Genomic DNA, 15703 nt, shown 5'->3' on the forward strand with positions numbered 1-15703 from the left:
ATATATATATATATATATATATATATATATATATATATATATATATATATATATATATATATATATATATATATATATATATATATATGTTGTATTACGGAAGTTTGTGTAAAAGAAATGTCAGAAGCAAATTGAAATAAAATTCTATTCATAACCACTCTCTTCTTCTCAATATCCATATTCATTCGTATTTCTCTCCCTTTCTCTCAATTAAATGCATAGATATATTTTAATAAATATATCTAGCATTTCGTATCATGTTAAGAACTTAAAAGGGGAGAAGGTTTGTGTGGGTAATAGCTTAAACTCTTATATTTCTGTGTTATCTTCATACACTGATACACATATATATAGGAGAGACAAAACTTCTCAAATCATGCCTAATACATGCTAGTGCTCCACTACCCTTAATACAAGGATTCTACTAATAATAGTTTATACAATAATGTTAGATATATTTAATAAATATATCTATAGCTAATTGAGAGAAAGGGAGAAATCAGATTAGAAAGAAGTTTTGGAGGAGAATGGTTTTCTTTTATTTCTTCAGTACATACTATTACATATTGAACACACAACATATTTATAGATAGGAAAAGCTAAGCAATTACTAATTCCACTAAGTGAGTGTTGCAGCCTTTAGTCTATTTAATTTAATTGTTATGATAAGCTACTAAACAATCAGTGCGGCTCCATTTGCTTTATTTAATTGATATGCAACCACACTAACATATAATAATCCATCCTCCAAACCCACTAAATCAATAATGCAGGTGCTACTGCCGAAAGCAATTCATTCTGCTGTCATACTTGGTTTAATTAATTATAATAATATTATTATTATTATAACATTGCCTCCTTTAAACCAAGTTGAATAAATTCGTCATTCCAATTTTCTTTCTTCAAATTGATAAATGTCTTTGTCTTCAATAGCTTCGCAAAGATATTAACAAATTGGCATTCACTTGCACAGTACTCAATGTTGATTTGATTTGCAGCAACCAACTCTCTGATTTTGTGATATTTGATATCAATGTGTTTGCTGCGACCATGAAAAACATGATTTTTGGAGAACGAAATGACAGACTTGTTGTCACAAAAAATTGTTGTAGGTGCTTCCTGCTTTTGTTGCAAAAATTTTAAAATTCTCCAGAGCCAAATTGCTTGAGTAGTGGGTTGTTGCTGCAATGTATTCTGCTTCTACTGTTGAAAGTGCTACAATCTGCTGCTTCTTTGAAGACCAAGAAAATATAGCAGAACCAAGATAGAAGGCATATCCTGATGTTTTTTCTTGTCTCAACATCTTCAGTCCAATCACTGTTTGTATATCCAACAAGTTTCACAGTATCACTAGTAGAGTAAAAAAATTACATCATTACTCGTACCTTTGACATATCTCAGAATTCGCTTTGCTCTAGCCTAATGTGATTCTTTTGGTTCCCCCATGAATCTGCTAAGAATTCCAACTCCAAAAGAAATATCTAGCCTTTTAGCTATCATATATCTCAAACTCCCAATTAAGCTTTTATAAACTGTGACACTCACATTCTTGCTACACTCATTTTTGAAAACCTTCAACTTTTCAGCTACTGGAGTTGAAACTGGTTTAGAGTTTTTCTATTTTGATCTTTCTCAAAATATCAGCAACATATTTCTTTTGTGAAATAAAAATTCCACAATCCATCTGAACAACTCCAAGATTAAGAAAGTAACACATGATGCCCATATCAGTCATTTCAAATCTCTTAATGAGTGTCTTCCTGAATTTTGAGATTAGTTTCAAGTTGTTTTCAGTAAAAATCAAATCATCAACATATATGTTGAAACCCTATGCCCTTTTAGGAATGGGCCCATTAGTTTAATAGTCTAATGCCTCAGACCACATTTCTGCTAATCTATCTATTTTGACCAATGTCACATAGCCTAGCATTTTGCCCATGGTTACTTTAGCTAATGGTCATCAAACACCAACTGTTGGTGTTGGTCACGCTTTTCCTATGCCATCTTTCCCTTTAGAGTCAGTTTTATATGTTCCTAATAGTCCTTTCAACCTTATCACTGTGGAATAATTAGGACTGGGTGCGGAGCACGAACGGGACAAAGGGGAGCAAGAGTGGGCATGTGGACCCAGGGTCAGCCACGTGGCCGAGGGCTGGGCCACGGGCTGACCACGCTCAGCCTCGGCTGAGCGTGGACGCTTGGTCTCGACTGAGCGAGGACGCTCGGCCTTTACAAAACCCGATTGAATAATGGGGGTATGACAAGCTAACGGATCACAAATATACCGCGGGGGTAAAATGTATATTGAATTATGCAATGCTGTAAACAATGTAATGACAAGACAAATGTGATGAAAGTAAGTGAAGATGTCCTAACAAGACAACCAGCGAGCTTTTATATCAGCCCAAGGTGTAATTGATCCGGAGAAAACGCAGGGAAACACGCCTAACGTCCGGGTCGTAACCGCCGCTGCAAGACTCGATCAGCGTGCGGACCAAAAACCCCCGCCACCGGGCCGAGGGCTGACCCCGGCCTAGTGGCGGGCTCGGCCGTGGCCGAGGGCTGACCTCGGCCACATGGCTGACCTTTGGTCCACATGCCCGCTTTTGCGCCCTTTTGCCTCGTTCGTGCTTCGCACCTGGTCCTAATTATTCCATCATCAGTCCCCCACTCTCTGAGTTGCGAGACTTCGACAACGCACGGACTATTCATAAGCTTTCGAATTAGGTTGGGTCAGAGTCCGCCTCAACTAGAGTCCTTACTACACCGGGAGCGTTATCCGCGAGTGAAATTCTATCTCCAAAATTGCTCTTATCTGTCCAGGAGTCCAATCCCTTCAAAACTCTTATACCTCCAGGCTATAAATACTCCCACACCATCCGAACACTTTTCACCATCCTATCATCTTTTTTTTTTTTTTTTGATGGCCATCCTATCATCTTTTTTACCCCAAATTTAAATATTGAATTTCCCCCTCTTTTCTCCCTATATAAACCCCTTTTACCCCCTTAATTTTTTCCTCCCCACACCACAACATTACTTCCTCTCCCCTCTCTCTACATTCCATCCGGCCAAACCACCACCGAACCACCGCCCAAGCTGACGTCGTACCACCGCCCAACGCCGCCAGCCGCCACCGAACCGCCGCCGCCACACACCGCCGACCGGCGCGGCCGAGCGTCCCTAGCCAGTGTCACCCGCTCGAGTGCGTCCACCCCTTCGCGTCTCCCTTAGAGTTTGTTAGTAGTCCTTCCCCTCTTTTCACGTTCCAAGCTTGATTCCCTTCTAGCGTCTAAGTTTCGTTTAGTTTGCATGCACTCTTCTTCGTACAACCCGTACGAGAATTTGCTCGATTCCATAGACCGCTCCGAGCTCCCCTCCTCGAGCGAGGAAGCTCTCACTTACGAAAATTTCTCCCACCCCTTCGCCGAGTTCACCGAGCCTTCCGTGAACCTTATGGACGTCGCTCCTCGTTACGTTATAGAGTCGGCGCCGTTGCTCGAGCCTTTTGACGGCGAGCTTCACACGCTGCTTGACCCCCGCGTCCTTAGTGGCACCCCGGCCCAAGCCCTGGACGACTACGATATCGCCCTTGCGCGGTCTCTTGTCGGCCCCACGGTAGAGCTCGTCATTCCCGTCCCCGGCCGAAGTATTCTGGAGCTTCCCTCCCCCCGTCACTTCGGGGTGCATCTCACCTCGCTCCAAATGGGGTTTGCCTTCCCGCTACATCCCTTCATCATCGAGTTCCTTAACCACCACCGCATAGCTTTGGGGATAGCTTTGGGGCAGTTAGTGCCCAACTCCCATAGGATCCTGTCGACCTTCCTAGTTAAATGTCATCAGACGTCCGTCCCCCCTTCTCTCAGCCTTCGGACGCTCGGCGGCGGTTCGATGGCGGCCGGCGGCGTCAGGCGGTGGTACGGCGTCGGGTTGGGCGGTGGTACGGTGGTGGTTTGGCCGAATGGAATGTAGAGAGGGGAGAGGAAGTAATGTTGTGGTGTGGGGAGGAAAAAATGAAGGGGGTAAAAGGGGTTTATATAGGGAGAAAAGAGAGGGAGATTCAATATTTAAATTTGGGGTAAAAAAGATGATAGGATGGTGAAAAGTATTAGGATGGTGTGGGAGTATTTATAGCTTGGAGGTATAAAAATTTTGAAGGGATTGAACTTCTAGACAGATAAGAACAATTTTGGAGTTAGAATTTCACTCGCGGATAACGCTCCCGGTGCAGTAAGAACTCTAGTTGGGGCGGACTCTGACCCAACCTAATTCGAAAGCTTATAAATAGTTCGTGTTTACTCTCTTTCGTTGTTGAAGTCTCGCAACTCAGAGAGTGGGGAACGGATGATGGAATAATTAGGACCGGGTGCGGAGCACGAATGGGGCAAAAGGGAGCAAGAGCGGGCATGTGGACCCAGGGTCAGCCACGTGGCCGAGGTCAACCCTCGGCCACGGGCTGACCACGCTCGGCCTCGGCTGAGTGAGGACGCTCGGCCTCGGCCGAGCTCGCCACTAGGTCGTAGTCAGCCCTCGGCCTGGTAGCGGGGGTTTTTGGTCCGCATGCTGACCGAGTCTTGCGGCAGCGGTTACGACCCGGACGTTAGGCGTGTTTCCCTGCGTTTTCTCCGGATCAATTACACCTTGGGCTGATATAAAAGCTCGCCGGTTGTCTTGTTAGGACATCTTCACTTACTTTCATCACATTTGTCTTGTCATTACATTGTTTACCTCTGTAATAGCATTACATAATTCAATATACATTTTACCCCCGCGGTATACTTGTGATCCGTTAGCTTGTCATACCCCCATTATTCAATCAGGTTTTGTAATTCGGACTACCCGGGTTATTAAAATCCATCACAAAGAATATATATATATATATATATATATATATATATATATATATATATATACACGGGGAATTGGGAACGGGGCGGGGATCGGGGACGGGGCGGGGAATACCTTCCCCGTCCCCGTCTCCGTCCCCGGCGGGGATTAGGAATTTCTCCCCATCCCCGCACCCGTTCCCCGAAATAATTCCCCGAACCCGCCCCCGTCGGGGCGGGGATCAGTTTTCCCCGTCGGGGATGGGTTGAATTGCCATCCCTAGTTGCTGCAAACCAAATCAACATTGAGTACTATGCAAGTGAATGCCAAGTTGCTGATATCTTTACGAAACCATTCAAGACAAAGACATTTCTCAAACTGAAGAAAGAAAATTGGAATGAAGAATTTATCCAATTTAGTTTAAAATAGGCAATGTTATAATAATAATAATATTATTATTATCATTAATTAAACCAAGTATGGCAGCAGAATGACTTGCTTTCGGCAGTGGCACCTGCATTATTGATTTAGTAGGTTTGGTGGATGGATTATTATATGTTAGTGTGTCTGCATATCAATTAAATAAAGCAAATGGAGCAGCACTAATTGTTTAGAAGCTTATCATAACAATTAAATAACTAAAGGCTGCAGCACTCACTTAGTGGAATTAGTAATTGCTTAGCTTTTCCTATATATAAATATGTTGTGTTCAATATGTAATAGTAGAAAACCATTTTCCTCCAAAACTTCTCTCTAATCTGATTCCTCCCTTTCTCTCAATTAGCTATAGGTATATTTTAATAAATATATCTAACATTATTAATAGTGTAGAAACTATTAGTGGTGGAATCCTTGTATTAAGGGTACTGGAGCACTAGCATGTTTAGGGTAGGATTTGAGGAGTCTTGTTTCTCTCTCCTATACATATGTGTATCAGTCTATGAAGATAACACACAGAAATATAAGAGTTTAAGCTGCTACCCACACAAACCTTCTCTCCTTTTAAGTTCTTAACATGATACCAAATGTTAGATATATTTAATAAAATATATCTATGTATTTAACTGAGAGAAAGGGAGAGAAATACGAATGAATATGGATATTGAGAAGAAGAGAGAGATTATAAATAGAATTTTATTTCAATTTGCTTCTGACATTTCTTTTACANATCTCAAACTCCCAATTAAGCTTTTATAAACTGTGACACTCACATTCTTGCTACACTCATTTTTGAAAACCTTCAACTTTTCAGCTACTGGAGTTGAAACTGGTTTAGAGTTTTTCTATTTTGATCTTTCTCAAAATATCAGCAACATATTTCTTTTGTGAAATAAAAATTCCACAATCCATCTGAACAACTCCAAGATTAAGAAAGTAACACATGATGCCCATATCAGTCATTTCAAATCTCTTAATGAGTGTCTTCCTGAATTTTGAGATTAGTTTCAAGTTGTTTTCAGTAAAAATCAAATCATCAACATATATGTTGAAACCCTATGCCCTTTTAGGAATGGGCCCATTAGTTTAATAGTCTAATGCCTCAGACCACATTTCTGCTAATCTATCTATTTTGACCAATGTCACATAGCCTAGCATTTTGCCCATGGTTACTTTAGCTAATGGTCATCAAACACCAACTGTTGGTGTTGGTCACGCTTTTCCTATGCCATCTTTCCCTTTAGAGTCAGTTTTATATGTTCCTAATAGTCCTTTCAACCTTATCACTGTGGAATAATTAGGACTGGGTGCGGAGCACGAACGGGACAAAGGGGAGCAAGAGTGGGCATGTGGACCCAGGGTCAGCCACGTGGCCGAGGGCTGGGCCACGGGCTGACCACGCTCAGCCTCGGCTGAGCGTGGACGCTTGGTCTCGACTGAGCGAGGACGCTCGGCCTTTACAAAACCCGATTGAATAATGGGGGTATGACAAGCTAACGGATCACAAATATACCGCGGGGGTAAAATGTATATTGAATTATGCAATGCTGTAAACAATGTAATGACAAGACAAATGTGATGAAAGTAAGTGAAGATGTCCTAACAAGACAACCAGCGAGCTTTTATATCAGCCCAAGGTGTAATTGATCCGGAGAAAACGCAGGGAAACACGCCTAACGTCCGGGTCGTAACCGCCGCTGCAAGACTCGATCAGCGTGCGGACCAAAAACCCCCGCCACCGGGCCGAGGGCTGACCCCGGCCTAGTGGCGGGCTCGGCCGTGGCCGAGGGCTGACCTCGGCCACATGGCTGACCTTTGGTCCACATGCCCGCTTTTGCGCCCTTTTGCCTCGTTCGTGCTTCGCACCTGGTCCTAATTATTCCATCATCAGTCCCCCACTCTCTGAGTTGCGAGACTTCGACAACGCACGGACTATTCATAAGCTTTCGAATTAGGTTGGGTCAGAGTCCGCCTCAACTAGAGTCCTTACTACACCGGGAGCGTTATCCGCGAGTGAAATTCTATCTCCAAAATTGCTCTTATCTGTCCAGGAGTCCAATCCCTTCAAAACTCTTATACCTCCAGGCTATAAATACTCCCACACCATCCGAACACTTTTCACCATCCTATCATCTTTTTTTTTTTTTTTTGATGGCCATCCTATCATCTTTTTTACCCCAAATTTAAATATTGAATTTCCCCCTCTTTTCTCCCTATATAAACCCCTTTTACCCCCTTAATTTTTTCCTCCCCACACCACAACATTACTTCCTCTCCCCTCTCTCTACATTCCATCCGGCCAAACCACCACCGAACCACCGCCCAAGCTGACGTCGTACCACCGCCCAACGCCGCCAGCCGCCACCGAACCGCCGCCGCCACACACCGCCGACCGGCGCGGCCGAGCGTCCCTAGCCAGTGTCACCCGCTCGAGTGCGTCCACCCCTTCGCGTCTCCCTTAGAGTTTGTTAGTAGTCCTTCCCCTCTTTTCACGTTCCAAGCTTGATTCCCTTCTAGCGTCTAAGTTTCGTTTAGTTTGCATGCACTCTTCTTCGTACAACCCGTACGAGAATTTGCTCGATTCCATAGACCGCTCCGAGCTCCCCTCCTCGAGCGAGGAAGCTCTCACTTACGAAAATTTCTCCCACCCCTTCGCCGAGTTCACCGAGCCTTCCGTGAACCTTATGGACGTCGCTCCTCGTTACGTTATAGAGTCGGCGCCGTTGCTCGAGCCTTTTGACGGCGAGCTTCACACGCTGCTTGACCCCCGCGTCCTTAGTGGCACCCCGGCCCAAGCCCTGGACGACTACGATATCGCCCTTGCGCGGTCTCTTGTCGGCCCCACGGTAGAGCTCGTCATTCCCGTCCCCGGCCGAAGTATTCTGGAGCTTCCCTCCCCCCGTCACTTCGGGGTGCATCTCACCTCGCTCCAAATGGGGTTTGCCTTCCCGCTACATCCCTTCATCATCGAGTTCCTTAACCACCACCGCATAGCTTTGGGGATAGCTTTGGGGCAGTTAGTGCCCAACTCCCATAGGATCCTGTCGACCTTCCTAGTTAAATGTCATCAGACGTCCGTCCCCCCTTCTCTCAGCCTTCGGACGCTCGGCGGCGGTTCGATGGCGGCCGGCGGCGTCAGGCGGTGGTACGGCGTCGGGTTGGGCGGTGGTACGGTGGTGGTTTGGCCGAATGGAATGTAGAGAGGGGAGAGGAAGTAATGTTGTGGTGTGGGGAGGAAAAAATGAAGGGGGTAAAAGGGGTTTATATAGGGAGAAAAGAGAGGGAGATTCAATATTTAAATTTGGGGTAAAAAAGATGATAGGATGGTGAAAAGTATTAGGATGGTGTGGGAGTATTTATAGCTTGGAGGTATAAAAATTTTGAAGGGATTGAACTTCTAGACAGATAAGAACAATTTTGGAGTTAGAATTTCACTCGCGGATAACGCTCCCGGTGCAGTAAGAACTCTAGTTGGGGCGGACTCTGACCCAACCTAATTCGAAAGCTTATAAATAGTTCGTGTTTACTCTCTTTCGTTGTTGAAGTCTCGCAACTCAGAGAGTGGGGAACGGATGATGGAATAATTAGGACCGGGTGCGGAGCACGAATGGGGCAAAAGGGAGCAAGAGCGGGCATGTGGACCCAGGGTCAGCCACGTGGCCGAGGTCAACCCTCGGCCACGGGCTGACCACGCTCGGCCTCGGCTGAGTGAGGACGCTCGGCCTCGGCCGAGCTCGCCACTAGGTCGTAGTCAGCCCTCGGCCTGGTAGCGGGGGTTTTTGGTCCGCATGCTGACCGAGTCTTGCGGCAGCGGTTACGACCCGGACGTTAGGCGTGTTTCCCTGCGTTTTCTCCGGATCAATTACACCTTGGGCTGATATAAAAGCTCGCCGGTTGTCTTGTTAGGACATCTTCACTTACTTTCATCACATTTGTCTTGTCATTACATTGTTTACCTCTGTAATAGCATTACATAATTCAATATACATTTTACCCCCGCGGTATACTTGTGATCCGTTAGCTTGTCATACCCCCATTATTCAATCAGGTTTTGTAATTCGGACTACCCGGGTTATTAAAATCCATCACAAAGAATATATATATATATATATATATATATATATATATATATATATATATACACGGGGAATTGGGAACGGGGCGGGGATCGGGGACGGGGCGGGGAATACCTTCCCCGTCCCCGTCTCCGTCCCCGGCGGGGATTAGGAATTTCTCCCCATCCCCGCACCCGTTCCCCGAAATAATTCCCCGAACCCGCCCCCGTCGGGGCGGGGATCAGTTTTCCCCGTCGGGGATGGGTTGAATTGCCATCCCTAGTTGCTGCAAACCAAATCAACATTGAGTACTATGCAAGTGAATGCCAAGTTGCTGATATCTTTACGAAACCATTCAAGACAAAGACATTTCTCAAACTGAAGAAAGAAAATTGGAATGAAGAATTTATCCAATTTAGTTTAAAATAGGCAATGTTATAATAATAATAATATTATTATTATCATTAATTAAACCAAGTATGGCAGCAGAATGACTTGCTTTCGGCAGTGGCACCTGCATTATTGATTTAGTAGGTTTGGTGGATGGATTATTATATGTTAGTGTGTCTGCATATCAATTAAATAAAGCAAATGGAGCAGCACTAATTGTTTAGAAGCTTATCATAACAATTAAATAACTAAAGGCTGCAGCACTCACTTAGTGGAATTAGTAATTGCTTAGCTTTTCCTATATATAAATATGTTGTGTTCAATATGTAATAGTAGAAAACCATTTTCCTCCAAAACTTCTCTCTAATCTGATTCCTCCCTTTCTCTCAATTAGCTATAGGTATATTTTAATAAATATATCTAACATTATTAATAGTGTAGAAACTATTAGTGGTGGAATCCTTGTATTAAGGGTACTGGAGCACTAGCATGTTTAGGGTAGGATTTGAGGAGTCTTGTTTCTCTCTCCTATACATATGTGTATCAGTCTATGAAGATAACACACAGAAATATAAGAGTTTAAGCTGCTACCCACACAAACCTTCTCTCCTTTTAAGTTCTTAACATGATACCAAATGTTAGATATATTTAATAAAATATATCTATGTATTTAACTGAGAGAAAGGGAGAGAAATACGAATGAATATGGATATTGAGAAGAAGAGAGAGATTATAAATAGAATTTTATTTCAATTTGCTTCTGACATTTCTTTTACACAAACTTCCGTAATACAACATATATATATATATATATATATATATATATATATATATATATAGCAACCAAAGATGATAAGAATCATAATTAAATCAAGCATTACTCATCCACTACTCCCTATTTTATGCTTCTACCCCACATCCCTTAATCACTCAACCACTACATAATGTTATCCACTCAGCCACTAACATATAATTTATCGTATCATGCACTGAACTTACTAAATCAATAATACATATGCCACCGCCGAAAGTAATTCATTCTGTTGCCATACTTGGTCTAATTAATGATAATAATAATAATAATAATATTATTATTATTATTATTATTATAACAAATATTAATAAACCATATATTTGCCAAACGGGTAAAAGTTTGATTAATTGGTTAGTAATCCCAAATTCCCAATAATCAGACTAAATAATCTCTTCCCACTTATTCGAGTTCTTAAACTATTAGTTTAGGTAATACTGTCACTTAAGCAACAAGAAAACTGCTAAGTGCAGAAGTTAAAAGTTATGTGCAGAAATCAAGACTCAAGAACAAATTTCCTTTGCTGGTAAAGTTTTTATATTTGTTTCTTTTATTTAATGGGGGGAAGTAAGGAGGAAGAAAAACTTGCCCGAAATTAAGAACACACAGTTTTTCATCCTTTGAATTGCCATTCCCTGCGGCACATGGGACAGTGTGCCTGAGAAGTCTGTGAATTCACCCACTTCAAGATACAATGGAGATGAAATGCATGATTGCAAGCACCCCAAACTGCAAGAAAACATTTAAACCACCTGAGCATACAAACTATACGATGAACATTGTCTTTCCATCCTTGTAACATAAGCATTGAAGATGATCTTTCATAAAAGACAATAATTGAGACACCACCATAAATCTTTATTATTAATCATTTAGCAGACCAAGTTCCTTACAGGTGGCAGGAGGGATATGAATTGGAAGTTTAAACCAAGAGAGTGTTGGTAAGAACCCCAAAATATAATGATTGTCAATTGTCAAAAATGACTATGAGCTTCAAATTGCATAGAAAAGCTGGAGCACTTATCTTCAGCAACTGTCTTGGAAACTTTATACACCAAAAGGATTAAGCAAATCCTTGCTAATTTAGGAATATCAGAAATGGATCACAAACATAAGTTTGTACTTTGTAGATCCAGGGGAAATTTCAAATTTGTAAGATGCAGGAGAAAAGGATATCATTATCAATCCCACAAGAAGTAGAAGTCTGACCTAGACAGTATTTTGATAAACTGATAGAAAAGTTTTAGAATTAAAGGCAATATAATGGCAGGTATAAAGTGTAACAGTTTGGAATCCTAATAGAAGTAGAAACTTAATGGTGATACAATGGCAGGTGTAAGTAGTAACTAGTTGACATCCTACTAGAAGTAGAAACAAAGCTTAACGATAATAGTGGATTTACTAAAGGCATAAAAATAAGTATTACAGTGCCACATGACCATATAATCCAAATTTGTGCAAATACAAGGCAATAATAGCAATCAGAGTCACATAGAAAAGTTAGAATTAAGGGCAAAATAATGGCAGGTATAAAGAGTAACAGTTTGGAATTCAAATAGAAGTCAAAACTTAATGGTAATACAATGGCAGATTAGCAGGTGTAAAGAGCAACAACTTGACATCCTACTAGAAGTAGAAACAAAGCTTAACGATAATGGTGGATTTACTAAAGGTATAAAAATAAGTATTCCACATGACCATATAATCCAAATGTGCACTCAAATACAAGGCAACAATAGCAGTCAGAGACTCAGAGTAGACAAAATATCCTTATGAAACAACCATATATAGATCAAAACGTTCTTTTAAGAGCATATATGCATATGATGAAGAAACTTGAAAAGTAAAGAAAAAGAATCACTTTGGACAGCTCTAAGGCTTACTTAAAGGGCAATCATCCCCAGGGAGTTTACAATCAAGACAACAACCATCAAAGGCCATCCTACAAATTCCACAAGTCTCATCCTGCGCATCCCATGTCCATGAAGCAACAGCATGCCACCTGTAGTTTTTATTGACAATTAACAAAAAAGAAGAGAGTATTAAGATCCCCCACAATCTACTTATTAGAAAGTTGAGTGGTATCAAGTTGAGACAAAGGAAGTACTCTGTTCATAGCCACCCACAGCACAAAGCAAAGGAATTGGTGAAGTGAAAACTGATTACACAGAAATTTAAGCTGGATAGCAAAAGACAGGCAATCTCAAGTATTTCTGGCATACTGAAAATTAGTCCAACCAAACACCAAACAAACAGAAAACAATAAGAAGAATTAAAATGAAACAAAGTTTATATGCATGTCCAAATCAAACTTCACTAGTGGTGAAGTGAGAAACTAAAAATAAAAAGGTCAGTACTTCATGAGTTCAAGAAATTCACACAGAACAATGATGCATATCAAATGGCTCCCAAAGCCTTACCTTAAAAAAATTATAAAATGCCAAATTGATTTGAGTTTCAAGAATTAAGGAATTATTTTTATTTTTCTAATATTACATTTTGCATCAATATAACTCCAGTAGATCATAAATAACATCCAAATTATTCAAAAAACATAATGACAAAGAAGGATACGTATAATCTTGACTTTCATAGTCTCTTCCCTGCAAGATCAGAATTACAGTCACAATTACACCTATATTCACACACACAACACACTTGGGACTTATTGTGAATTCAACTCAAAATCAGGCAAAACCCCTAATGAGAAAGAAATGTAATTGAGGAAATTACCTTTTGCAATGTAGATAAATGGGTGTAAAGAATTTGAATTCCCGAAGAGTGAAACTTGAGTATGAACAATTGTGAATTAGGAAATTTTTTTTAATGATGAGAAAAGTTTTAAAATGGTGGAGACTGGAATAGTGATTTTTTTCCTTTATTACGGAGTTTTTTTTCTTTTTCTTTTTCCTTTTCTTCCTCTTATGTTTAGGGTTCAGTTCTGAGGGTGTGCATAGGAATCGCCAACGGGGCGGGGCAAGAGCAGGGGCACATCCCTGTGCTGACCCCACTTCACTCCCCCTCACCTTCCCCTTCCCCATCCCCGCCAGGGATTACGAAATCCCTTCTCTAATCTGAAGCTTAACTTTATAAAGGATAAAAGCCTATCTTAAGACAGCTAATGGCCATCTACTCTCCATTCTGCATTTTCGTACTTACTAACAACCCTCCACTGACAGCGGAAATCTCATCGTGAAGAAGGGTATATGTTTAAGAAAGAAAAGTGTGATAAGAACAAATATTCCGGAAAAGCAACCCATCCCTTCCTAGATTTGATGGTCATTAATTGTAACTCAGGCTCTTTTCTGAAAGGTTATTCCTTTTCAGAAAGGATTAACTCAATGTGGCAAGGGGAAGACAATAAGGCATACCTGGGATGGCGTTTGATAGTCTGCTACTCAGCTACACTATGGCATGGGCTGCAGCATGGCACACATAATATTGAATTTCAATAATATACACTTAACAATCAAATCAATTTAGTAAGAACTTTATATATTTTAAGTAGAGAACCAAATGGGAGAGGACCTTTTTCAGAGTAACTGAAGGTTCTAGCTCAATAAGAAATAAGAACACCAGGACCACAAACAAGACACTTTGTGTCCTCAAACTCAGTCACTTTGGTGTGAAGACCTTCGACTCCACTATACCTTGAACACATAAATTGAAACACATTAGTCAACAGCCCTTTTGCAATAAGAGAAAAAGAAACCCGTATAAATGAAACCAAAACAAAAATAGCAACATTGCATTTCTGCAAGTACTTTGAATATCAAGAATCAGCATAGCACCACGACATTATTGTTTAATCATGTATGAGAATTGATAATATATGCATGCGATAGCTTCTTACATTCTTTACCTTCAATTCTAAAGCATAATGAAGCACAGACCAAATAGGATATGCAATATATACTACAGGTAATATTCATATGGAACAGAATAAAAATTAAGATTTCATCCAGATTAGAAAAAATTATTTTCCTTATATTTTCCACAACGACTCAGAAACAGCATTTACAAGTACATTCCAGTGTTCAACCTTCTTCCGGAGACCGGAGTTTGAGTTATGGCCTTGAAAGGCATGATTTTCCAGCCTTCAAGGCTGGAATTCTGGAAATGGAAAAAGCAAATTAACCTATAAAGCAAGGGAAATAGGGAATCAAGGATTCAAGGCTAGAAATTGAGCTAGCCTTGAATCAAGGCTTCAACTCCTTCAAGCTAGAAATCAATATTCAACCTATACAAGCTAGAAATCAAGGAGAGAAGCTGTGAGTAGACTGAGTACCTTCGTCGAGCTGCGGAAGGCGGAGCAGGGCAGCAGGCGCGGATGGAGAAGTGTCTTGTTAAAAGCTTAAAAAGCTTTTCAAAAAAAAAAAAAAAAAAAAAAAAAAAAAAAAAAAAAAAAGATCATGATTGAAGGTTATAGTGTGGATTCGAATTCCACTGAAAACAAAAATGCACAAGGATTATAGAAAGTAAGATTAGGATAAGCTTAAGAATTAAGATTTAAGTTTTAAAAAAAAAAATTAAAAACACACTGGTTACTTCAATTTTTTATTTTTTATTCTCTAATTTTTCATTTTCACTTTTTCTATTATTTAATTTTTATTTAAAAACTTGTTTATTAATACTATTTTTTTTTAATTTATTTTTTTTAAGATTAATGTTTAAAAAATTTGTGTTGTCCTATTTCAAGTGATTTTTAAAATCTTATATTTAAAATATTTTTGAATATTTTTAATTTAAATGGAATAAATATAATTTTTACTTTTGAATCTAATATATGCAAGATTTTAACAATTGATAGTCAAACCAAATTTATATGTGAATATAACATGATTAAAATATATCTAAACAAGTAACCTATTAAGTTCACTCAAAACTTAGTTTAAATAATATGAATATTATATTTATCTAATATTTAAAATATTTTTGAATATATCCGTTTAAATGAAACATATATATAATTTTTATTTTAAAGTTCAATATATTTTAAATTTTAATATTCGATATACCGACCAAACTAATGTTAGAATATAACATAACCAAAAATATCCAAACCAATAATCTATTAACTTCAACTAAAATCTAAAAATTAGTTTAGATTCCAAGTTTAAATTATGATAATATGAATAATGTCAAACTTTTCAACATAAAATGAATAATTTCAAAAACTGTA

General features: G+C 40.0%; 1 long non-coding RNA gene across 1 annotated transcript; it reads right to left on the reverse strand.

Moving 5' to 3' along the window:
- Nucleotides 1-12466: 12466 nt before the first annotated feature.
- Nucleotides 12467-14884, reverse strand: LOC116032076. Its single transcript, XR_004100717.1, has 5 exons — nucleotides 14810-14884; nucleotides 14050-14171; nucleotides 13893-13940; nucleotides 13096-13124; nucleotides 12467-12523 (listed from the first exon to the last, which is right to left on the reverse strand). It is a non-coding gene; the product is annotated as an uncharacterized LOC116032076 (long non-coding RNA).
- Between the last annotated feature and the right edge of the window lie 819 nt (nucleotides 14885-15703).

The sequence above is a fragment of the Ipomoea triloba genome, chromosome 1 (genome assembly GCF_003576645.1).
Source record: "Ipomoea triloba cultivar NCNSP0323 chromosome 1, ASM357664v1".
In the NCBI taxonomy this organism is placed as follows: Eukaryota; Viridiplantae; Streptophyta; class Magnoliopsida; order Solanales; family Convolvulaceae; genus Ipomoea; species Ipomoea triloba.